This window comes from Poecile atricapillus, chromosome 26 (assembly GCF_030490865.1).
Source record: "Poecile atricapillus isolate bPoeAtr1 chromosome 26, bPoeAtr1.hap1, whole genome shotgun sequence".
In the NCBI taxonomy this organism is placed as follows: Eukaryota; Metazoa; Chordata; class Aves; order Passeriformes; family Paridae; genus Poecile; species Poecile atricapillus.
The window spans coordinates 4,417,490-4,443,014 of record NC_081274.1 but is presented as its reverse complement, the minus strand read 5'-3'; the positions used below and the strand labels follow the sequence as shown (position 1 = coordinate 4,443,014).

Genomic DNA, 25,525 nt, shown 5'->3' with positions numbered 1-25,525 from the left:
ACCAAGTGTCCTTGATTGTCCAGTGAATGGATTTCTTGACATAGAATGATGACATTATTTCGTGTCCGGCCAGAATCTCCTCATATGCAAAGGAGACTCTGTGTGTTGCAATGTTAGGTTTTTCATGACAGGGTGGTGGAATCCGGGCTGGTGCCGATGGGTATCTCGGCTGGGTTTCTTCTTTTGTCTCCCCTGATTGCTTCTTCAACACAGAAATGTTTAAGTCTGGCGAAGTCTTTTCTTTTGGAACTTGTCTTTTTCCACTTGATCGGTTTCTCTACCCACTGGAATCCGCAGGGCGTTGCTTGGGTCTGGAGGTAGATAATTTCCCGAGCTAGTTTCATTGTTTTCCTGATGGTCCGTGTCCTGTGTGTTTGTTTGGGTTGATGGGCCGATTTTGGTTAGTTATCTTGGGCGTTGCTGGTAATCAGCAACTCCTTGGAGAAAAACCTTATCCTACTTTTAGGAGAGGCTTTTCCATGCTTTATATTTTGTTTTGTCCTTACAAAACATATCTTTCTTATATACATTCCGAATTTTTAATACAACTATAATTTATTACAGTCCCCCACTTAATAATTTATCACATTTAAAAATTCGTTATTTTCACACTTTCTATTAAAGAAAAGTATCCTTTTCTTACTCCCTTTTCATCATCATTTATCATGTTTTTGTTTAATTGTCAATTCTAGTGGTTAGCATATGTTCGTTTTCAAATTTTTCTAAGGCCCTTACTGCCTTATTACTCTCTTTCTCTTCTTCTAAAACTAGTAATTTAGAAAGAAGGGCATTTTTATCTTGTGATTTTTCCGGATCTATTGGGAGGGCGGCAATTTGCATTCCTTGCACTACAGATTGTATTAGCTTAATCAGACAAGGAATTAAACAAGGCAAAAAGATGATTCCGGCTATTGAACATCCTATAAAGAACACTAACTTTTTCCACCAAGCCCCTTGACCGAAAATTTGGTCCCACCAAGAGGCTTGTAGAATAGAATTCCATTTTTGAACTGGCACATGTGCCACTTTCTTGATTTCCGCAGCTAGTCCCTTTATAGTCTCGCCGTAATCATCTATTTCCATGCAACACTCTGATTCATTGAATCTCCCGCACACCCCTCTCTCCTCAGCTAGCAAGTAATCGAGGGCCAGTCTGTTCTGGTAGACAAAGGCTCTCATTTGAGAATGTTGCCTTGCTAGGAGTTCCAGGGCTTCTGAGGTGTGATTTGAAACTACCTCCATTACCGCTTGCAGTCGAATGAGCCGATTCAGAAGATAAATGGGGGTTCTATAACCCCAACTTCTATCATTCGCCCAAGTGGCCGGACCATAGTATTGTATGATTCTCTCGGCCGGCCATTCCTCCTCGTTCCATTTCTGGCTCCCTCCTGCTATCGGTAATATCTTTTTTAGGTCCCTCTTTTGTCGAGCTAATGTTTCAAAGAGGGGAGCCCCTAGGGACTTACTTTCACTTTTTGGTAGTGTAAAGAAAAATGGCCGAATTAGTCCGAGTGTGCATGACCCTTTCCACTTCCGAGGTAATTCACTGTATGCCTTTTTCCCGCATATCCAGTAAATTCCATCGGGAGCTTCCCAGTTTTTATTAGTTTTTGCCGGATCCTCCCAATAATCCCTCAGGCCTATGAAGGCATGGAAGGGATTGGCCCCTGGTTTCTTGTTCCAACATAATCTGATAGTCTCTATCCACTCGCAATTGTTTTCCCGATAGGAGATCCAATATCCTTCGGGTGATTCCGGGTGCCAGATTTTTGTTTTCTTTTCTGAGTTTACTGTGAGGGTATTCACACACGGAGTGTATCCTACCAAATCGGTAAACTCTTTTCCCTCTCGGCTAATGCAAAAAGTCCCAATTATTCGGTCATCTATGACCCACCCTTCTGGCCTCCGGGTTGTTTTTGAGAATTTTAATTCTGTCCCTTTTAATATTTGTTCCGGGGTCAATCCCTCTCCTTTCCATGGCTACCTCTCGGCTGATTTTAAGCCACCGCATATCCAGCAGTTGGATATACCTAATTCGGTGGCTATTTCCTGCATTAGATCAACAAACAAGTTTTGGTTGGGGCTGGGTAATTTCCAATTATCGTATTGTTTTTCTAATAACTCATATTGTTCACTGAGAGAGTTTAACCTCTCTTGCTCCAGCCTTTTCTTTTTATTTTCCATTTCTTGTCGTTTTAAGTCCATAGCTATTTGCTTTATTTTACTCTCTGGATCTAATCCTTCTTCATTTTTTGAAAAACAGAACACTGGGTCAAACTGAAAACACGAGTTCTCGTCATCTGACTTCAATAGTTCTAAAATTATGGGTTCATTATTGAATGTCAGCTTTGTCTCGTGTTTCACATTCTTCCCCTCCCAGTACAATTTTCCCCCCATCATACATGGTTTTAAGTTCGCTTTACTGTAGCAGGTAGGGTTAACTCGGTGGTAGGCCAGAAATGTCGAGTGTTTCTTTCCCCCAACCCAGACAGTTTTATTACACTGTCTGCAGACCTCGATTGGGGAAGTTCCCTTAATTTCTCTTTTGTTTCGAAAGTGGGTTATTGCAACCCCTTTTTCTTCCAAGTTCCGAATGGGTTTTTCCTTGATACTTGCTCTCGAATTCGAGCACCAGATTTTCTCTTTTGATTTACACAATTTGAACTGAGTGCCGTTGAGCCAACAAATACCTGCGTGTAGTTCTAAAGGACACTCGGTCAAGTGCTCGATTTTTGTGGCAGTCTGACACTGCTCACACTTCCCCTGGGGACCCTCCCCTGGGGGTACCTCGGGCTCTATTTCCTTGATCGAGCACATGACTAGGCTCAGGGACATCAGGATTCCCCACAATTGCATCCCTCTGCCATTCCCTCTGCCCGTATAAAAGTATACGGCGGGGATAACCATCTTCCCGGCAGCAAGGACTGTCTTCAGGGGCCCTTGATGTCCTGATGGCAAACCTCCGCTTAAAGGTTGCCCACCGAGACGCTTTAACCGGTTCGAACCTGCACGGTACTTTCACGGTCCTACGGCACTCAATTTCCAAGGGTTCGGCTTTGCAATCAAGCTGACCCCCTAATCCTTTTTGATAAAACAAGAACCACTCCGGAGAGTCTAGTTCTAAAAGGCCCGCTCGAGTTGCAAGTATCAGGAATCTATTTGTTTGGTCTAGTTCTCTCTCGTGACACCTAGAGCACAATCCCCTCGGTTTGTTTCCCCTTATGCAATGAGCTACCCAAATCTGCTTACAGTAAGCACACTTAAAATGTATAAACGGAAAACAATAACAATCGCGGATATTGCAACTTATCCTTTCGCTATTGTTCATTTGTGGTGTCTTCGGAGCTTGATTTTCAAATCTCCTGGCGGGGTGGTGATCTTCCATTCGGGGGCTTGGCAATCCAGAACTTTCTTGGCCCGAGAGAAGTGAGTCCACCCTTTCTCGGCTGTTCGTACAGCAGTGTCCGTGGTCAGGAGAACGAGGAAGGGACCTTCCCAATGCGGACTGAGGGGAAGTTCCCTCCACACCTTAATTAATACTTTGTCGCCCGGCTGGATTTTGTGAATTGGAAATCCCAATGTCGTGCTTTGAGGAATCAATCCTTTTTCCCGGAGTTCCTGTAGATTTTTATTTATAGAAATGAGATAAGGTTGTAATTGCACATCCTCTATTTGAGGGTGTGCCACCGGCATCCCATGCCTGTATGGCATTCCATATAGCATTTCAAAAGGGGATAAGCCGGTTTCAGAATGAGGCATGGTCCGGATGTTTAACAAGGCTAAAGGAAGACATCGGACCCAAGTCATTTTTGTTTCAATTATTAATTTGGACAATTGCGATTTCAATGTTTGATTCATCCTTTCTACTTGTCCCGAGCTTTGAGGGTGCCAGGGGGTGTGATATTGCTATCTGATTCCCAATGCTTCTGACAGCTGTTTAATGATTTTGGAGGTGAAGTGAGTCCCTTGATCAGAATCGATATGGTCTATTATCTCATATCTAGGAATTATTTCCTCTAGTAGAATTTTAGACACGGTTTGGGCCGTAGCCTTTGCTCTGGGAAATGCCTCGACCCAATGTGTCAGTTTATCCACTATTACTAATAAATATTTATTTCTCCCAATCTTTGGTAGTTCCGTGAAATCTACCTGGACTCTCTCGAATGGCCTATACGAAAGTGGCCGGCCACCCCAATTTGTTTGTTTTGAATTGGCACGATTTACTTTCTGGTATATCACGCACCCCTGTACCTCTTGCTTGGCAAGTTCAAAGATTCCTTTACATCCGAAAAATTTTAAAAATTGTTCAGCCAGTGCTCTGGTTCCCCAGTGGGTTTGTTCATGCAATCTCCTGAGTATTCCTCTCGCTATACTTTTTGGAACCAACTCCCTCCCGTCTGGCAACCACCATTTATTTTCTTTAAAATATCCACTTACCTTCTTGAAATCTTCTTGCTCCTTCTCTGAAGGAAGCACGGACACTTCTGGGGTTTCCTTTGGACTGATCTCGGGAATACTTACTGCCAGTAACGCAGCTCGTTTCGCCTCTTTGTCCGCTAGATTGTTTCCCCTGGTGTGAAACCGCCACCCAGTTTGGTGTCCTTTTACATGGACTACTGATATCTCCTGGGGCTCCCTGATAGCTTTTAAAATTTGTTTAATTATTTCTCCATGTATTAATCTTTTTCCCTTGGTGTTTATTAAACCTCTCTCTTCTCATATTTTTCCGAAAGTATGCACTACCCCAAATGCATACTTTGAATCCGTGAAAATAGTTCCCCTTTTTCCCTTCAGGCCTTTGAGGGCTCTTAAGAGTGCAAATAGTTCACAGGCTTGAGCCGACCAGTATGCCTGCAAGGGACCTGATTCTATGATCTGTTCGGTTTTACCATTTATGATGGCATAACCTGACTTCCTTTTTCCTTCTACCATTTTTGATGAACCATCAATGAACCATTTTTCTCCCCCTTCTAACTCTTGATTTTCCAGGTCCGGTCTTACCTTAGTTTGCAATTCCACTGCTTCAATGCAATTATGCAACAGCTCACCTGTTGGTTCCCCAAACAAAAACTGCGCCGGGTTTTGGGCAGTAGTTGTCCTCAACTCGAGGCCTGGCGAACTAATTAGCATGGCTTCATATTTCAGAAGTCTCGAATCAGTTAGCCATTTCTCGGCTTTTTGTTGTAAGATATTTCTTACATCGTGTGGGGTGTAGACTGTCAAAGAGGCTCCAAAAGTTATCTTTTTTGCTTCCCCAACTAACAGAGCTACTGCAACAATTGCCTGTAAGCAAGTAGGCCAACCTCGACTGACTGGGTCTAGGATTTTTGATAAAAATCCTATGGGCTTTTTCTTTTCTGCCCATTCCTGGGTCAGAACTCCTTGGGCTGTTTGTCCGCTTACATCGACAAACAGCTGGAATTCCTTGTTAGTGTCTGGCAAGGTTAGAACTGGGGCAGTTATAAGTGCATTTTTGAGTTCCTGGAACTTTCTTTCATCCTGAGTTGTCCACTTTAACCTGTCTGTATTTAATCTTTCGTATAGGAATTTTACTTTTTCGCTGAATCCTTCAATCCATTGCCTGCAATATCCCAGGAGCCCTAAAAACTGTCTGATTTGTCTTTTTGTTTTTGGGGCAGGAAGTATGAGAATTCCCGCTACCCTGTCAGGGTCCAATTTCTTCTTTCCCTGGGATATCCAATGCCCAAGGTATTTTACTTCGGGCTCTGTGAACTGCAGCTTAGACTTTGATACTTTCAGACCTTTCTGTCCCAAAAAATTCAACAAGGAAATTGTACTCTTTTTCACCTGTTCTTCTGTTGTCCCGGCAATTAATAAATCGTCTACGTATTGTAATAGCTTTGTCCCCTCCTCCGGAATGAATTCAGTAAGTAATTGTTCTAATGCTTGTCCAAATAAGTTTGGTGATTCTACGAATCCCTGGGGGAGGACCGTCCACCTTAACTGTTGATTTCTGTTCGTGTCAGGATCCTCCCACTGAAAAGCAAAGAAATTCCTACTCCCTTCATCCAAAGAACAAGTCCAGAATGCATCTTTTAGATCAATTACACTGTACCATACATCCTCAGGTGAGAGTCTGTTAAGTAAAGTGTAAGGGTTTGCCACGACCGGGAACCTGGTTCGGGTCCTGGCATTTACTGCTCTCAGATCCTGAACCAGTCTGAAACTCCCATCCGCTTTCTTTACTGCCAGGATGGGGGTGTTATGTTGGGACATGCAGGGTTCGAGGGTACCCCCTCTGAGGAGGTCACCAATTACTAATTTCAAACCCCTTCTCCCTTCTATCGGGATGGGATATTGTTTGACCCTTATCGGATCCTCTGGGTTTTCTATTTCAATTTTGATGGGGGTAATATCTAATTTCCCCACTTCCCCTTTCGAATGCCATACTTTTGGATCAATTTCCCTTTCATCTTTTGGAGTCAGATGGAATATCTTTATTACTAATTCAGAATTCTTTACAACAATGTTTATACCTAATGCAACAATCATATCTCTTCCCAATAAATTGTAATCAGCTTCTTCTACTAATAATAAATTTCGTAGACATATCTTATTTTGAGACTCAATTTCTACATCTTTTATTACCGAAACTTTGAAGGGATCTCCCTTAGCACCGATTACAACTACTTTTTCTTTACTTGCCACGCATCCCCTGGGTAATTTCTGCAGGGTGCTTCTCTCAGCTCCCGTGTCAACCAAAAATTCTATTTCTTGGCGATGGGGACCTACTTTTAATTTTATCAAGGGCTCTTTTGCTGTTACCATCCCCATCTGAAAGAGTCCAAGACTTCCCTAATCTTCTTGAAATACTTGTTAATCTTTTAATTTCTGACGGCAGTTCCGCTGAATGTGTCCTACTTTCTTACAGTAGAAACATTCTGGAGGATCCTTCCGCGGGGCGGAGCCATCCTTTTGAGACTCTTGTGGCTTTTTCGGCGCTGTTTTAAACTTGCCTTGTGCCTGTTCCTGCTTTTGAGCCTCCTTTACTGCGGCCACTAGTATTTTGGCCTGGAGTTTCTGTTTCTCATCCTCTCTCCTCATGTAAATCTTTTGAGCTTCCCTTAGAAGCTCTTGGAGACTTTTCTCCTGCCACCCTTCAATCTTTTCTAATTTCTTTCGAATATCCTCCCATGATTTTGCCACAAATTGGGTTTTGAGTAATACTTCTCCCACCGGAGAGCTAGGATCAGTCCCAGAGTAAAATCTGCAGACTTCGTCGCAACCTCTCCAACCATTCGGTGGGTGATTCTTCCTTTCCTTGGCATTCCCCAAACACCTTACTAATATTTTGGCCTCGGGGAACCGCTTCCCTTATTCCTTGCACAATGATATTTCTCAAATCATTCATACTTCTCCTGCCATCCTCTGTTTGGGCGTTCCAACTCGGGCTTACGCTCGGCCATTTCTGATCGCCTGGCGTTCCCTGAGGGTTTCGCCGCTCCCAGTCTCTGATACCAGCTTGTTTAATCATTTCTCTTTCTTCTTGACTAAACAGGGATCTCAGGATAGCCATGAGATCCTCATATGTATAAATACTACTACCTAAAAATTCATCCAATCTCTCAGCCACTCCAAACGGATCATCTAACAATCGTCCCATCTCTTTCTTAAACGCTCGCACATCCCCTGAGTTTAGGGGTACATTCACAAACCCAATCACTCCTGGGGCGGTTGGCACTTCACTGAGAGGGAACATTCTGTGCCTACTCTCATTCTCTTCCCATCCTTCACTCATCTGTCTAGACTTAAAACGAGTCCTGCTTGCGGGGGGGGAATTGGGGTTTGTGAGAGTCTGCTCCTTTATTATTGATGTAAAGTCCGTTGCCACCAGGTTACCATGAGGGATTCCCTCTGCTAAACTCGAGGGGCCTGGCTGGGGCAGTGGGACGGGCAATGGGGGATAAGGAGATCCCCGACCTCGCACCACCATAGATTCTGGAGAAGCGGCGGCGACTGCGGTCCCCACAGGAGGAGCCAGAGGGGGGGCCACCGGAACCACTGCGGGTTCCGGTTCCCCTGTTCGCGATGTGTGTGCTTCACCTGGTTGTGCCGGCGAACCCGTGGGAGCTGATGGCACCACTTGATCCACCGCGGGAGGCCCTGCCGGCCCGTGGTATGGAGGGGGTAAATGATCAAGGGGTTCCCAGGTTTCTGTTTTTGTTTCACTTTTTAGTTTCATTGGGAATAGCCCTACTCTGGCCTTTAGCCAGAGCTTGGCATATTCTTTTTCCTCGGAGTCCGAGGAGACTTTGCTCTCTACATAAGAGAGTAATTCACTACACGTCCACCTTTCAAATGTTCCTAATATTGGCCAAGTGAGATGGGGTCTCAATTCCTGCCCACCCCAAACCTCGGCACAATAGTAGATCATTTTCGCCTTGGATTTCTTTTTCCTTTCAGGGCAATTTTCCCAATACTTCAACAACCAACCTAAAGGACTTTCTGGTGGGATGTCTAGCAATTCCTTCGTTGTTTTGGAAGGGTTTTTCTCATCAACTGGCTTTTGCACTTTACTCTTTCTCTGTCCCATGGTGAAAAGGGAGTCTTACCTGTTTTTCTGCGTTGTGTTCGTCTGACTATATTTGGAGAGTCGAAAGTCTGCTAATACTCACCTTCGCGGTTTGCTGTACCGGGGTTTTTCTTAGCGCTTCGGTCTCTCCTCCGGACCTTCTCTTAGGTCCTTGTTGCTGGAAGAGTTTACTAATTCCCGAGCTCAACTGGACGTCCTCTTCCCCTTCCAGCCCCTTGTGATCGGTCCCCCAGAGCTCCCTTTAGCCCCAGGCTTTACAAACGTGAAGAGAGAGTCCTCTCACACCGACTCGCTTCCTCCGTGGCCGGCCAATTCCCTCGCGGGAGGATGGAAACGCGGCCTTGGAGTCCGAACTCGCTCCGTGATCAGATCACGTCTCACACACGCTTGCCCAATCACCAGCTCAACCTCACAGTACTTACAGCAATTTTCTTGCGAGGATGTCTTCGTGCACGATTGACTTTTTATGAGCTACCAAGCCGCGGCTTTTCTCCCCGAGCTCCTCTGGATCCGTGTTCTCTTTTATTGTGGTTTTTACCTCAGCCTAAATTTGGTTCGGATGTCGGAGTGAACTGCGGAGGCTCTCAGCTCCCCAGGCCGCTAAAATCAGCGGGGGTACCCGTCCTGGATAGCGAGGTTCTCCCACAGTTTTCCGATCCGAGTCACGGCACCAATCTGTTATAAATGCAAAGGCAATTTCGTGATATGAATTGAAAAAGAGAAATTTATTAATAAACAACAACAAGCGAAACAGCGATAAAAACCACAATAAAAAGATCAGCGCAGCGCTGGGTGGACAGGGTCTACACCAGAGGTATAGGTTTCCCAAATCCACGTCTGAGCGCTCTCAGGATTGGGGTTTTATAGGATTTTTAAGTCCTCAGGCTAAAATTCCAAGCAGGCTACATTCACCAAGTGTTCTTGATTGCTCGGTGAATAGATTTCCTGGCTTGGAAAAATATACCTAACCAGTGTCCGGACAGAGTCTCCTCATATGTAAAGAGACTCTGTATGTATTTTAATTTTGGGCTATCAAGGCCGAAGTGGTGTGATCCGGGGTTGGTGCCGATGGAAATCTCGGCGGAGTCTCCCCCTTTGTTTCCAGTGATTGTATCTCCAACACTGGTCTGGCAGGTGGGCGATCCAAGACTAGCGGCGGATACTTTTTCTGAGGCTCATCTTTGTCGACTTTGATTGTTTCACAACCGAGGTCTGCAGAGACGTTGGTCAGGTCTGGAGTTGGGTTCCTCCCCCGAGCTAGTCCTTTTGTTATCTTTGATGGCTCCCATCCTGCCTATTTTTCGAGTTAATGTTCGTTATCTGGGTGTTGGCTACAATCCATTGCTTTCGGAGAAGAACTCCAGGCCAGGCTTGGGAGGAGGGTTTCTTTCTTTTTACAAACACATCTTTGGTTTTTTATTATTTCAATATATACATCTTATTTATATATCTTTACGAATTTTTATTTACACATAATTTATTACAGGGTGATAGTAAAAGGTTCTAAAATCTTAGAAAATTTGGAGACTTAGCAAGAAAGTTAAGTTTGCCAAGCCCTGGGAAAAGTAGGCCCTGGGAAATGTTAGACCTTGTGCTCACTAAAGATCAGTTCAATCTGCACCTGTGTAATCAGTATATGATAAATGATACAATTGTTAGATGTGATTAGATATAATTACTGTTTAAAGAACATGAGGAACAATGTTAGGGGGCTGGGGGAGATCACGAGAAATCCATGCTTGGATAAAAACAATGCGTACAATAGAACAATATAAGTTTAATAATTAATATGTAAGTTATATAAGGATGGAGTATAAAAACATGTTCAACTCAAAACCAAGTCAGGTCAGGTTTGGGTATGTGTACCCCTGACACCCAGAGCTCTTCAATAAAGCACCTTCATATAATCATTCCATGATTATGTGTGTTCCTGAGCTCTAATATTTTGGCACCCCAGGTGGGACCCTGTGAGTTCTGCTGAGCTCGCGCACGACCCGATCACGCTCCAGCCGGCACCGAGGGATTCTCAGGGAGCCCATCCGGCTGCGACCGTCTGCGCTGCTCACAACGTCCCCAGGAGAGAAAGGTAAGGTGCTTTACTTTGGTTTGGGTGCCTGCCAGTTAGACACAGCGAAAGCTGCTCGTGGTTGGGCTAAAGGAATTCCTGTCGGTATTGCCCAGGCGCCGTCTGTCAGACGACTGCGAAAGCGTCGCAGGTTCGGCATTTGGTGTATTGTAGTTGTGACATGGAGCAGGGTTCTGGGCTGCAGTGCTCCCATACCGGGTACTTCTCCTTTGGGGTGCTTATTAGCACATTGGAAACAAGGTAACTTTGGGGAAGAATTACATAAGACTAAGTTAATTTATGCGAGATCTCCCACAGAAAAAGACCCCAGGGACCCCGTCTCATCTGTTGGTAGCTATAACCCCCTCTTCTCTCTCTCTTTACTTTGTCTTCTTTCTCTCTCTCTCTCTCTCTCTCTCTCCTCTATCACATAACCCCTGTTGTTTTTACTAAAATAAAGGTACATTATTGCTGTTGTGATTTAAACTGAAATCCCTTTGTGTCCTTTTTGCACTCTGAGATCAAACAAACCTCTCATGAGTCCCACTCGCGTTATTGAATCCTGACATTTAAACTGGAGTCACGGACAGGATTTCTGACAGACAGAAGGGGCTGCAGGTTTGTTGTGCAGTCTGTATTAGGGGAAGGACGTCTCGCTCCAGCCGCACCCAGCCCGACACTCCCAAAAGAGTGAGCGGTGTCTAGAAAGCAAGGGGGGCGACTCGAATTTCCCACAAACTGCACACACCGAGGTGAAAAGCACCCCACACTCACTTGAGGGCTCTGTCTGCAGAATTTCACAAAAGATCTCTTAGTGCAAAAGGGCAGGAATGTTTTTGTTGTTGTTGTTGTGTGTATGAATTTTGACTGCTTGGTGTAGCAGAAAGACAACCAGAATTTTAAACTGAAGGAGTGCCTCCCAAGCAGATTTGGTCTTTTCACCCATACAGGGAAGCAAAAAGTTGTGTGTGTATGTATAATTTAAGTTTATGCTTCCCTGTAGTGGTTTTTCCCTTTGTAAAATGACTGAAAACAGCAGTGCAGAAGTTAAAGCTGCATTTTATGCATGTTATGCTCTCTTAGCAAAACACAATGTCAGACCTTCTCCAGGAGGGAAAAGTTGGTGCTTAATAATTGGTTTAATTTGGAAAATGTGATTGACAGTGTATGCTCTTTACAACATGAAACAAAATTTAAACGGGGCAAAAATAAAACTGTACACTGCTCAGTTTTGGGAGCTTGTCTTACAGCAGCTATAGAAACTCGCTGTAAGTAAAGAAGTGAGGAAAAACCTACAATAGACTCCCTCCAAAACCTAGTTAAAACTTTGCAAAAACAATTGGATGAAGAAAGAATTAAGATCAATCTGTTGCGAGCAGCCCTCCATAATAAAATTCAAAAAATGCTGACTTGCTAAAAGAAACAAGAGAGGGAAACCCCTCTCATTAATCAAATTTACCCTCAAAAAGAGCTAACTTGGATAAAATTGTGGGGAACACTGCTGTCCTAGTTTGAAACCTCTAATTAAAACAGAATATAATGATATCAATGATAAAAATCTTGATCCGCACATAACCACTAAAAATAGAAAAAAGGAAAAAAAAAAAAGAAAAAAAAAAGGGGGGGGGGAGTACGGGCGTCTCCCTCACAAGTCAGAGACAGAATACGTATTCTCCATACGCTATCTCCAAGCAGGATGAGGAAATTCCAGGTAATCCTAACCGAGCAGGATGATGTCACACTAAAGACAACTAACCTCTTGAATCCAGCTTTGTTCCTAGGTACCACAACTGAAGAAGGCTCATTAGAGCACAACTGTGTAGAGTTAATAGAGTACAAGAGTTAATATTCGGCAAGAGAAGACCTGAAAGACATCCCACTGGAGCAACCAGAGTGAGAGCTATTCACAGATGGAAGCAGCTTCGTGGAGAACGGGACCAGATACGCTGGATATGCGGTAACAACAGTCAGTACAATAGTGGAGGCAAAAGCATTATCACCAAATACATCTGCCCAGAGGGCAGAACTGGTTGTCCTTAACCAGAGCACTAAAATTGAGTAAAGGGAAAAGGGTAAACATATGGACTGGCTCAAAGTATGCTTTTGGAGTAGTGCATATACATGGGACACTGGGGAAAGAAAGAGGACTGCTGTCTCCTCAAGGCACACACATTAAACATCAAGATGCAGTCCTGCAATTAATAAATGCAGTATTAAAGCCTGAGCAAGTAGCAATCATGCACTGCAAAGCTCACCAATCAGGAAGCTCCAAAATTCATGAGGGAAATGGGAAAGCAGACTGGACAGCCCGACAAGCTGCTCGAGAAGTGCAAACTGCAATGGCATTGATACCTTTAAAAACTAATGCATCTCAATTTAATTTGCCTCCAAAACTGAAATATTCAATAGAGGATGAGAAATTGGGACATTTGCTAAATGCACAAAAGGATTCAGAAGAGTGGTATGTAACTGCACAATGACAAATAGTGTTAACCCCACTGATAATGAGAGAAGTTCTACAAATTAAACAAAACAAATGTCATTGGGGTGCAGAGGCATTGGTGAAATTGCTAAAGCAAAAATTAATCTCGGTACGGATGCTAACAAAGACAAAATTAACTCAGTGGCTAGACACAGGAACAGCTAGGGAAGATTAGGATAGGAATAGAATCAAGATAACACTTGGCAAGAACCCTCTAGTGAAGTGAAATTTAGGTGGGCGCTGGAGTCTTTGCTTGGTCCTATAGCAAACTATCAGAATAAAGAAACAGGTCAGGTAGATACATTAGCAAGAGTCACCCAGGAAAGATTTAAAGATCTAAACGTACAATTACAATTTACTACTCCTGAAAGAGCATGGAGTGTGTGAGTTTTTCTAAAGGGACAGATTGATCATTGTTGTGTCCACATCCCAAATGTGACTGCAGATGTAGAATATGACATCTATCAGTTGCAACAAATAGAGCATGGAGCACAGGAAGAGCAAAAGGATTTGTCTACAAGTTGGTCAGGCAAAATCTTCAAAGGGTTAGGGTGGAATGTGAGTTCATGGATTAAATCTATCATTGAGAATGTGATCATCTTACTAATTGTATTCTTAGCAATTTGGTTAGCTGACAGCATCTTCAAGGGAGAAATACAGAAGAAAACGTCCTGGAACCAGAAAATAATAAAGGCACTGACACAAGATCTACCCCCACCATCTTCTGGTTCTCCAATTTGTGACAACATTCAGGACAATGCTTACATCAATCAAGGATTCGAAGAACATCAAGTATAAACTCAGAAACAAAGGACTCTATCAAGTAAAAACATTTGCACTTATGGTGAAGTGAAAATGCTTTCAAAGGGGGGAATGATAGTAAAAGGTCTTAAAATCTTAGAAAATTCGGGGACATAGAAAGAAAGTTAGGTTTGGAAAGCCCAGGGAAAAGTAGGCCCTGGGAAATGTTAGGCCTTGTGCTTGCTAAAGATCAGGTGAAACTGCACCTGTGTAATCAGTAGATGATAAATGATACAATTGTTAGATGTGATTAGCTATAATTATTGTTTAAAGAACATGAGGAACAATGTTAGGGGGCTGGGGAGAATCACGAAAAATCCATGCCTGGGTAAAAACAATGCATGCAATAGAACAATGGAAGTTTAATAATTAATATGTAAGTTATATAACGATAGAGTATAAAACATGTTCAGCTCAAAACCAAGATGGGTCAGCTTTGGGTATGTGTAACCCTGACACCCAGAGCTCTTCAATAAAGCACCTTCATATAATCATTCCATGACTATGTGTGTTCCAGAACGCTAACAGCTCTGTTCCTCTCTTCCAGCCCTTGAAGACATGGCACATAACATCAGCCCCACCATCAGAAGCCTGGCAATTCAAAAACTTTGTATCCTGCAGGCAGTAGAGAGAACTCAATATTCCATCTTTGGAAACCTGCAAGATCAGCTCCACATGGCACAGAGGACACGGTCTCATCTCTCAGGCCTTGACTGGATGCGCTGCTGGAGCTCTGCTGAGAGCTGATCTGGGAGGCTCTGTCTGCTGGGGCCACCTGAGCCAGCCAGGATTTTATTTTTCTTCAAAATTGTTCTTTCCTTATTTTTGTTTTTGTTTAGTATGTAAATATAGGATATGTTATAAATACACAGACTCCCAGGAGCTTTCTTTTGCTGCCCAAGGTCCGCAGGATATCGGGGAAGAGAGGGAAAAGGGTGCTTGTGCTCAGCAACCTGCTGGGGTGTGCAGTGGTGAAGGGAAAATGGCCAGAAGCCCCTTGGCCTTTGGTGGTTTTGCTGAAGCCACAACCCCTGTCCCAGCCAGGAAGTGCCATCTGTGTCCTCGTGCCCGTGTGGTGCTGGCTGGGCTGCTGAGGGCTCCCAGGTGCCTCTTGATCCAGCTCCTCTGGAGCTCCTGTGGGGCTGCGGCGCTGCTGCCGGGCCACGCTGGGGGAGACCCTGAGGGAACAGGGTGCTGGGAGGCCATGAAGGGATGAGGGGCTGTGGAGGCCCTGACGGGACATGGCAGTGGGAAGGCACAAGGGGGATGCGTGAGGGAGTGGATGGCAGGAGGCTCCGAGTGGATAGGAGGCCCCTGAGGGGCCGGGGTGGTGGGAAGACCTGAGGAACTGGGTGTCAGAGGCCATAAGCAGCCCCTGGGCAGCCGCCTGGTTCCTGACACCCGGCTGATCTGGCGCTTCCCCAAAAAGTCTCCCAGGCCTGCAGCAGAAGCCCTCGAGGCTGGGACACCACCCCTCCAGGAGGGTGGGGACAGCCTGAGGTGTGCCCAGGCTGGGCTGGCTGGGGACATGGAGGGCAGGGGGGTGCTGCCAGGCCATGGCCACTGGGTGCCTGCGATAAGGGGCAGTGGGCAGAGGCAGGGCTGGCGGCCAGGCCGGGCCCTCACGGCTGCCCAGGCCACGCTGCTGTGACCGAGGCTCTCCTGACACAGAGTTCGGGGCCCACAGAGCTGCTGCCACCATGGGGAGGGCAGCGATGTCTCCTCCAGCAGGGCTGCCCAGTCACTGCTGCCCAAGCGGCTCTGGAGCCCACAGGAACAGCAGCAGAGTGTGCACAGGAACAGCAGCAGAGTGGGCACAGGAACAGCAGCAGAGTGGGCACAGGAACAGCAGCAGAGTGTGCACAGGAACAGCAGCAGAGTGTGCACAGGAACAGCAGCAGAGTGTGCACAGGAACAGCAGCACCCCGAACGTCAGCACCTGTGCACTGAGGCGTCTGCAGCAGCCGGGTGCCAAACAGGGGGAGGCTGTGGGCACAGTTGCCTTTGGTTTGGCAAAAGGCTTCAGCAGAATTGGCCACAATGGCTTTCTCTTGACTTGCCAGCCTCACAGCAACGCTTGGCAGCTTCAGCTGCAGCCTGTGCCCGTGACTGACTTGGATGGCTGTGCTTGAGGGCGGGCTCACCTTCCACACTCAGGTGTCCCAAGACAGCAGCCTTGGCGCCGTCGTGACAGAGAGAGAGAGACTCAGAACATGAGAACACAGGAACAGCCTGTTTGGCTCTTTCTTGAGTTTGCTGCTCCTGCCTAAAATAATCATCAGGAGTATATGCTGATATAAAAGTATAGCTGAACACCAAGGACTTTTTCTGTACTGTCTAGAACTAAAACCTTCTGTGACTGTTCAGAGACTATAAAATGCAAGGCGAGAATGACAGCTCTGGTTTGTAAGAGTCCTAAAAATTTTGACATGTGATTTTTCTAGTCAAGGATTTTAATTCCAATGTGGAAACTACAAAACTATTAAAATTTGTTTTCATTGGCAACCGCTTTGAAATGGCATCAGCACACCTACAGGTGTACTAAGGACAGTACTTGGCAATTCATGGCTTCAGATGTGGGAGATAAATATTTTGCCCGGTTTCACCTTGAAGTTGAAGTTTTCCCAGGGCTTTGATTGACTGGTCATTGCAGGTAACTTTAATAAATGCAAAAGGATGTGAAAGCACAATTTCTGGAGAATGTGCACTGGGGACACAGAGAAAACCTTGAAAACAGTCAGCAGGCTCTGGAAAACTTAAAAAAAATTAAAATTACTAATGTAAAAATTACTAATGTAAAAATAGATGTAGCTCTGTGACTGTTCAAGCAGGACTCTGTCTGTGGATGAAATGTTTGCCTTGCATCAGCTGTAACACAGACAGACACACAGCAACTGGAGCCTTGAACATCAGAGACTGGACTAATGTTTGTCCCATGAAAAGAAAGAGAAGATCCCACTGATACAGGACAGTGCCTCTGTACAATCTAGCTATCCCGGGAAACTCAGCAGCTGATGGTGTTTTTGTGCTACTGCAAACCCCTTCCATGAAAAACATCATTCCAGGAAGGAGCAACATCATCTGACAGATAGCAGGAGTGGCCAGCAATAGCTCCACGAGCTCCTGCCAAGACCCCGAAGGAAGGAGCCCAGCCCCCAATGCATGGGGCTTTGGCTTTGGCCCTCTGGCACAGAAGCTCCCCAGGGGCACAGGTCTCTGGGGCAGGAGAAGGGCACCAGCACTGCCAGGGCTCGGCTGGGGTGGCAGGTCTGCCTCGGTGGGGACTCTGCCACACCTGCTGATTTCAGTGCTGCCAGGCCCCTGTACAGATTCTGTGCAAGGCCCCGTGCCCTTCCTGCTGCAGCTGCCTCGGCAGCCCTGGGGGCTCCTTCTGCTGCCCTGAGCCTGCAGAGCAGGGCAGCGTTTGCTGATGGTTGGAGCTGTTCCTAAAGATCCTGTCAGGCTGTCTTAGACACTTTGGGCAAGGGATTCCTTCCATCCTGGGCCACTTTGGGGGGGATGGGGCGGAACCAGGGCAGGTGGCAGGGCGTGCAAGGGCCGTTAGTGACACGGCACAGCCTGGTAACCGTGGAATGGAACGGTGAAATGGACAAGAGCTGGCGGTGACAAGAGCACACCAGAGTGCCTGGTGCATGCGACGGGACAGGACACGCCAGAGTGGTGCTGTGAGGAGCCCCCACACAGCCCACTCGTTAGTGCCTGACCCGGAGCTTTTCTGAGGCGTAACTCCTACAGCTCACGTTGTGAGCAGACTGTGGGTCTTGGTGAGCCGGAGCTTTCCGTTGACATCTCTTTAGAAGGTGCTCCCAAGGCCCGATTTTGTCATGGCGGGCAGATTCTTCAGCCTATTCAGAGTGTTCCAACGGAACAGAAACACCAACCCTGGAGCTGCCCCAGCAGAACACCCTGAAGAGCCAGAGCAGTTCCAGCAAGGGCAGGATGGTGAGTGGCAGAGCTGGGCCGCAGGGCTGAAGCTGCAGCCAGCTGGGCCCCGCACCATCCCATCCCATCCCATCCCATCCCATCCCATCCCATCCCATCCCATCCCATCCCATCCCATCCCATCCCATCCCATCCCATCCCATCCCATCCCATCCCATGTGGACATTCCCAAGGGCAGGACGGAATATGGGCTGGGTCTGACCCCTGGCAGTGGCCGTGCTCCATCCCCTGAGCCACCCCAGGGCTGTCCCTGCCTGGGGACTGCAGGGCTGGGCTGTGTTCTCCGGCCTCTCCCGCAGCCCCTCAGCTCTGGCTGCTCTTTGACAGATGCAGCCATGGACAGGACACAAGAGCAGGAGCCTGCCCGTGGCCGCTTTCACAAAATGCTGAAGGTACCTGCAGCCATCCCCACCTGGGCTGGGCCTGCTGTCACTGCTCAGCCCAGCTCTGCACATGGAGCACTCCTTGGAACATGCCTCTCTTCCCTGTCCTTTGTTCATTCTGCACAGAGGTTCCGCCGGTTCCTGCCAATTCGGCATAGAAAGATCAGCCCCAAGGGAACTGAGGGCACAGCTGAGCCTGACTCGGGGCTGACCGAGCTCCAGGCAGAGCCTGATGTCAGCCCAGATTCAGCTGTGCCCTCACAAGACTCTGATGCTGCGGTGAGTGATGCCAGGGCAAACTCTGATGTGGCACTGACTGAGGACATGGCCATTCCAAACACCAGAGAGACTCAGGGCATCACAAATACTGACACTACGCCCCCTCCCACAGTGAGTCACGCACCTAATACAGATGTTTTTGAAAGGGGGGTGTTCCTTCTGACCAGCAGGTAGCCAGCCAGGGGCCAGAACTGGAGGTCTGCCACGATCGTGTGCCCCTTCAAGCCACATCCACAGGGCCCCCTCAGCTTTTGAGGCCAGCACAGTGTGGCAGGAAGGGAAGCACTTCTTGGGAGAAGCTGGGGAAGCTGCTGCCTTGGACAGCGCTCCAAGTCTTCCCCATTCCTACTCTAGGTGCCAGCTATTGTACGGAGCATTCACCAGTGTCTTATGTGCTCCGTTACGGTGGATGCCAGGCTGGCCACTAACATCGTGAGGCTGGCTGAAGAACACCCGGACGATGTGGTGCTGACCCTCCTGCGCTGTGCCCCATCGTGTGACAGGTATGGGGCCCACGTGCCTTGAGAGCTCAGGGCTCACTGGCCTTTAGGGCCCATTGCCCTGCACAGCCTGTCCAATGGGCTCTGCCCAACAGGCAGAGAGGTCCAGGAGCCTCGGGCCCCTCTGTTTCCTGAGGCTGCTGCCAATGCTCCCTCCCTGCCCCTCAGGGCACTGGGGCTTTGTCACCTGGGACCCCACAGCTACACAGGGCATGGCTCTGTGACTCAGACACCCCTGACACAGAGCTCTGATCCCACAGAGCTGCTGCAGTGATGTGGCAAACCATAGCCTCATCAGGACCAGCAATGGAGGAGGTGCTGCCAACTCTGCTCCATGTGATGGAGAACTGGCCACTTTGCAGCATCTGCACCTCTGATGAAGACAACAAGGACGTTTTTGCTCTGGCTGTGAGTTTGTGGAACTGGCCTTGACTGTCCCCTAGGTCGCTTCTCCAGCAGCTCTTCATCCTCTCCTTGCCTCAGGCTGGGCTGAAACCTGGGCTAGGGGCAGGCCCAGGGGGCACCAGGCCCGCTGTTCCCCCTGCATCTCCCCTTGGGCTCTGCCCCATGGACGCCTTGGCACTGAGCGCTGTCTTGCTGTGCTTCTTTTGCAGGCAACTCTGGTGCTCTGGGTGATTCTGCAAGTGCCTCAGCGCCATGAGGCGATGATGCATTATTCCGACTCTCTCTTTACGGCTCTGCTGTTGCACGTTTTCACCACCACACAGCTGATGCCGGCAGAAGTTGATAACTTCTGGAGAGCATGCCAGCAGGAACACCACCTTCCCAAAAAACCCAACAGGTGCCAGTCCTCCTGTCCTTCCCATGCCCTTGTGGCTGACACCAATTCACCCAATGTGACCTGGGCTTTGCTCTGCACACAGGTTTGCAGTGCAGGCCATGAAGGCTCTGCTCTGCTTTCTGCACTATGACAATGAGTTGATGGCCATGGAGCGCAAGTGTGGCTGGGAAACGCTGCTCCGTGCTGACACCCAGCACTATGCCGTGGGTCTGTTGGCCAGGTGAGACCCCTTCTCACCACTGCCTCTGAAATGTGTGCCCTGTGCCCAGGGTGCCCTACCACAGTCCCTGTGGTCCTGGCCAGAGGGCTTTGCCATTGAGGGATGGCTGAGCAGACTGGAGAAGTCTGAGAAGAGGGTGCCCAGAAGGAGCCCCATGGTCCCAAAACACCCACAAGTCCCTCCAGGGATGCTGGGGAAAGGCCAGATCTCTGTGAGTCATTCCTGGGAAAGGTTTGCCCCCCCACCTCATTGTCTTGGTGCCATTTCCCCCCTTCCAGGGTGATGCGCCGTGACTTGACGCCCTTGTGTTACCATGTCGCACACCAATTTATCCGGAGGCTCATCAGGGAGGAGGCACCTTGGGATCTGTCCTCCCTGGCATTCCTTGTGGAGGTGAGCCTGATGGCCAGCACTACCTCGCTGAGCTGCCTGCCAGCCCTGTCCCCTTGCATAGCCACAGCTGCCTGGGACGGTGCCCGTGCCCTGTGCTGCTGCCTGGGCCCAGCCCTGCGCAGTTCCAGGCTCCTGCCGGCTGGTTCCCCTGTCACTGCCCTGTGCCTTTCAGGTCCTGGATTGCCTAAACTTGAGTGACTGTGGGTACTGTGTCCTTGAGATCACGTCAAGGCAGCTGCAGAGCGAGTGCAGGCAGAGGCGTCGCCTGGCGCTCAGAGGCCTCGTGGTGCTCAGCAAGGAACCCTCACTGGTGAGAACGGGGCAGCGGCTGAAGCTGTGCTGGGCAAAGCAGCCCCTTGGGCTGGCTGTGATTCAGGAGCTGAGGCAGCTGCTCCCAGCTCTCCTGCCTCACCTGCCTGAGTGCTTTGGGACAGGCCTTTGGCCTCTGGGCCCAGCAGCAGCAGGGTGGGGTTGCAGTGCCAGGGCGGTCTTGGCACTGCAGCCGTTCAGGGCTTCCCAGCACAGCCTTGTGTTCCACACAGGCCGCACATATACGCAGACTGTGTAAAAGCGTCCTGCAGCTGCTGAGTGACACAGACGGAGAAGTGGTCAGCATGTCTCTGTCTGTGTTCACAAATCTGCTCAAGAGAAAACATCTTCGTTTATCAAGGACTGCTGCCCCCAAGCTTGCTGAGCCACTTGTGCTTCTCTTTGACCATGTAAGGCTCTGTGCCCCAGCCACGGGCACTGGCTACTGCCCACACAAACTTTGGTCCTGTGGATTTTCAGGCCTTTGCCCAGGTGGGCTGGAGAAGTTGGCGCTGAGATCTTTTCCTCCTTCTTTCCTCCAGGACAAAAGCCACGTGCAGGTGCTCTCCATTCACCTCTTCTGCAAGGCCATGAACCTGGTAGTGGAAGAGGGAAAAAAGGCAATGGAGGGAATTGTGAAGCAGAGCCTGCTCCCACTCATTTTGCACTGCCACGATGAGAACCTGCGCGTGGCTGATGTGAGGTTTTGTGTGATGCTGGTTGATCTCTGGCAGGGGGCTCGGCTGCTTCCTGCTCTGCTGCCTCCCAGGCTGCAGCTTCCTCCTGGCCTTGGCACAGGGATGCAACTCCTGTGCTCTGGGCAGCAATGCCATCTCTGCATCTCTCCAGGCCTCTCGGGAAACCCTGCACTGTGCTGCCACCTTCTTGAAGAACACAGAGCTCCTGTGTGTGCTGCCAACAGAGGATCTGTCGAAGATCGCCGAATGTGTGGTAAAGGACGGCCTGGAAACCCCAGCCTCAGCCTGGAGAAGCTCCCTGGTCCCAGTGCTCAGTGTGTGGGGCTGGCAGCTGTGGCCCAGTGCTGCACCCAGGGGTTCCAGCCTGTGCCCCACACGCTGCTCCCTTCCCTGGGCCACACGGGTTCCTCTCCAAGCTCCTGTGGCCCCGAGCCGGGTGTCGATAGAGCCCCAGCCCAGTGGGGCTGCTGGCCGGGCCTCAGGGCTGGGCGGGCACGGGAGGCCGGGGCTGGCCGCAGGCAGCGCCCGGCCGAGGGGCAGAGCCCGCACCAACCCTTCCCTCCTGCCGCTCTCTGCAGCTGGCACAGGACGAGAGGCGAGCGGCCGAGCAGGTGAGCCGGGCCCTGCCATATCTGGACAGCCCACAGGAGTCCCTGCGAGAGGCAGCCGTCAGCTTCATCGGTGAGCCACGAGCCCGGGCTCCCTCCCCGCCCCGCCGCAGCTCGGCCCCAGCCCCGGCTGCTGCTCCGGCAGCGGCACCCGGGCCCGGTGCCCTGGAGCCCCGGCTGCCCTCGGGGCTGCTGCTGCCGGCCTCTGGCAGCCGTGCCCTTGGGCTGAGTCAGGATGCGGCAAGGGCCCGGGCTGAGCCCTGCCGGGGCGGGAGGCCGTGTGGCCCCAGGGCTGGCAGCGCCGCTGGCAGGGAGCTGTGCTGCTGGGACCCTGACAGGCTCTGTGTTCCCAGGCACGGTCAGGATGTTCATGAACAAGGGCGCACAAGGAAGAGCTGCAGACCCTCAGTGAGGGTGAGTGAGAGCAGCAGGCTGGCACTGGGGGCTGGCGGGGGGCAGTTGCAATGCCTGGGCAGGGAGCTGCAATCCCTGGCCCAGCTGCAGAGTGCTTCGTTCCCTGTCTGGGTGAGGGCGGTGTGGGCAGAGAGCAGAGAGATTTCAGGGACATGGGTGGGAGTTGTGGCCAGCACCTTCTGGCTGATCCTGTTGTCTGGTCCTCTCTTGTGGCCATTGCAAGAGCCAGGTGGAATGTCCTTGGGAGGAATGTCTCCTAGGATCCCTGCAGATGCATGCCCTGACCGTGCCTCTCCTCCTCTCTCTTCCAGCCACTGAAGCCCCGAGGAAAGACACCGCTCCATCCCACAGCAACCAGAATATCCAAGCTCAGTTTGCCAGTAAACAAGTGTCCCAAGAACAGCAGCAGGAGACACTGAAGAGGACACTACCTCCCAGTGCCACTGGAGACAACTGGCACAGCTGAGCCTGTGGGATTCTCACGGGGCTTCAGCCCTCTCCCAGCCTGTAGATAGCTCCCTCCAGCCCTCAGACTGTGCCCATCCCCTTTTTTCCCTCTATTCTTCCTCCCTTTTGACAGCTCCTTCCCTCCAGCCCTCAGTCCATGCCCATCCCCTTCTTTCCCTTTCCAGTTCATCCCTGTTAATAAACAGTTTGCCTTTTTCACTTAACCTGCATCTCTGTGGAGCTGAAGGGTCACAAATCCAGAGCGCTGTGACACACAGGCCCCTCCTGCCATTCTCTCCTGCACCGTGTTTTGTGCAGAGACGCAGAGGAAGGAGCGCAGATCAGGCTGGAAAGGTCCCTGTGCTGAAGGCCTGGTGCCACAGCATTGTGGAGTTAAAGGTGTTACTGAAGACCAGTAGTGGGACAAGGAGCCTGTGTGTCAGGGAGCAAAGTTGTGTCTAAGGCCCTGCCGTATTTGGTCCTCTGTTGTGCACACCAACAGGATGACAAAGAACAGACTTTGAAGGAAACCTTATGGGTCGACTGCTGGGAATTTGACCCTTAAGAGGAACAACGGATTGATCAATTGATGGGAAGTTAACCTGTGAAAGAGGAACAGTAACAATGAGGCTGTTATTGACATGGTGACCTTGCCTCCTGTACTGGCCAAGGGTGAGATGACATGGTAACTAGGAAAATTCCAGTCCAGGGGAGAAGATAGGAGGCTTGGTTCTGCAGAGGAGAGGCAAGAAGGACAAAATGCACGCCTTTTTGATGCAGGGCATGCCCTGAAGGTGCATGGCCTGCCTGCCCCTCCCATTGGAGCACCATGCTCCATCTCCTGCCGCTGCTCAGTGGCTTTTCACCAGTCCAGGGGTTTGTAGGTATTATTTGCAACAGCAACTAATAAAATAAGACTTGCTTTGCAATTTTGTGCACGGGCATCTTCCAGCACCCATGATGTTCTTGGCAACGAGGATGGGATACCCAGAGCACAAAAACCCATGGTGTTTTGAGCACGTGTGAGTGAAAAATGGACGCATGTTTGAGTGTGGGTAAGCAAACAGGGACAGGGTTTGGGCAGTGGAGTGTATGGTTGTGTAATATATGTTGGTATAATTTGTGTTTTATTGTACACATATAAAATCATGTATAAAAGCATGTTTTATGTAAAACAAAAACCACAAGCAACTTAAGATTTCAAAAGCAGCTGCTGGAAAACCAGGAATTTGCAAGAGAATGACCCAGCAATTAAGATAACACTGAGAAGAGCTGGGTCCACCCAAGCAAGATAAGCGCTCTAACAACTCGGTGATTAACGCCTGATACCGACCTGATCTGATTCTCCAGGACCATACATCTCAATGTCGGTTTCCCAAAAAAAACTACACAGACTAAAAAGAAAACTCACCACGATTCTACATCTCAAAGCCTGCTTCCCGAAAAACCACTCAAACTTCATCTTCTTCTCAGAAAACTTGTTATAAATTTGTATTGTGATATTGGCTTTCGCAGATGAATATTATATGTTAAATACATTTTAGCTATGTATGTACTTTTTTCTTGTTAACAAGTTTTAAGCTTAAAAGAATTTCCTAGGTACAAGGTGTCCTAGTTTAGGGCAAATTAGGGAGGAAAACTCCAAATGGGGATTTCCCCAGGGAAATGCCCCTCCTCACTTTCTGGTCCGGGAAAAGAAAGAAAAAAAAATTCTTTGGAGAGAAGTGGAAAAAGCTGTTTATTTAACAGAAATTGAGTAATAGTAAATAATAATAAAACCTCTTGCTGTTCGATGGGATGGCAAGTTTAGGAAGAAAAGTCCTTTTCATGTGGTGAACGGCTCGCTCAGTTTCTTATCAGTCCCTCCGGCGCTGGAAAGTGCCAAAGCCCAGGCCCCGGTGAGCCACAGGCGTGAGCTCCCGGGGTTTGGCTGGGTGTTCAGTCCAGAGCAGGCTTGCACAGATCCAGGAAAAAAGGGAAAAACAAAGGTCCAGGGAACTCCTCTGCCTCAGCTAGCTAAAACTAACTAAAAGCCAGGGAGAAGCTCTGTCCCGCTGTCTGTCTGTGCTGCAGACAACACAGTCCAGGAGCGAGATGTGTGGGAGTTATATTTTCTTTAACACAAACTGCGGCTTCTTCTACCCCCCTCTCTTGCTCTCAGAGCCAGTCTTAAAGGTGCAGAACTTAATATATAACATAAACCAGACGATTGGGGATACCAGTATCATAAAGTCACCCCAGGACATTCCACCCCTTATCCCCATATCGTCAACTTATTATCAAAATTAATATATATATATTTTAACTCTACAACACATACATTATATACAGACAAGGGAATTAATTCATGATCTTCACTCAACCATCAGATCTCCCTGAGGTACACATTGTGTTGTTCCATCTTTCTGCATTATCCACCATGTGCAACCCGGTCCCTGAGCAAAAACAACCCCACGAATGGGATTGTCTGCACTCGAAGTAGAATTGATCCAAACTGTCTTTCATAACAAACCTCTGAGGTGTACTGCTGGGACTTTGTCTCCGTCTACTATATGTAGAGTCTCGGATTGGGCTGGGCCTGCTCGGTTGGTGGAACCTCGGGTGTTA

At 48.8% G+C, this 25,525-nt stretch overlaps 1 protein-coding gene and 1 pseudogene across 1 annotated transcript in view; both read left to right on the top strand.

Moving 5' to 3' along the window:
- LOC131588454 (zinc finger protein 664-like) overlaps positions 1 to 25,525 on the top strand; it is a 167,813-nt gene that overhangs the window by 83,839 nt on the left and 58,449 nt on the right. The gene's annotated exons all lie outside the window — the stretch shown is intronic.
- LOC131588642 (zinc finger protein 850-like) overlaps positions 1 to 25,525 on the top strand; it is a 141,671-nt pseudogene that overhangs the window by 59,883 nt on the left and 56,263 nt on the right.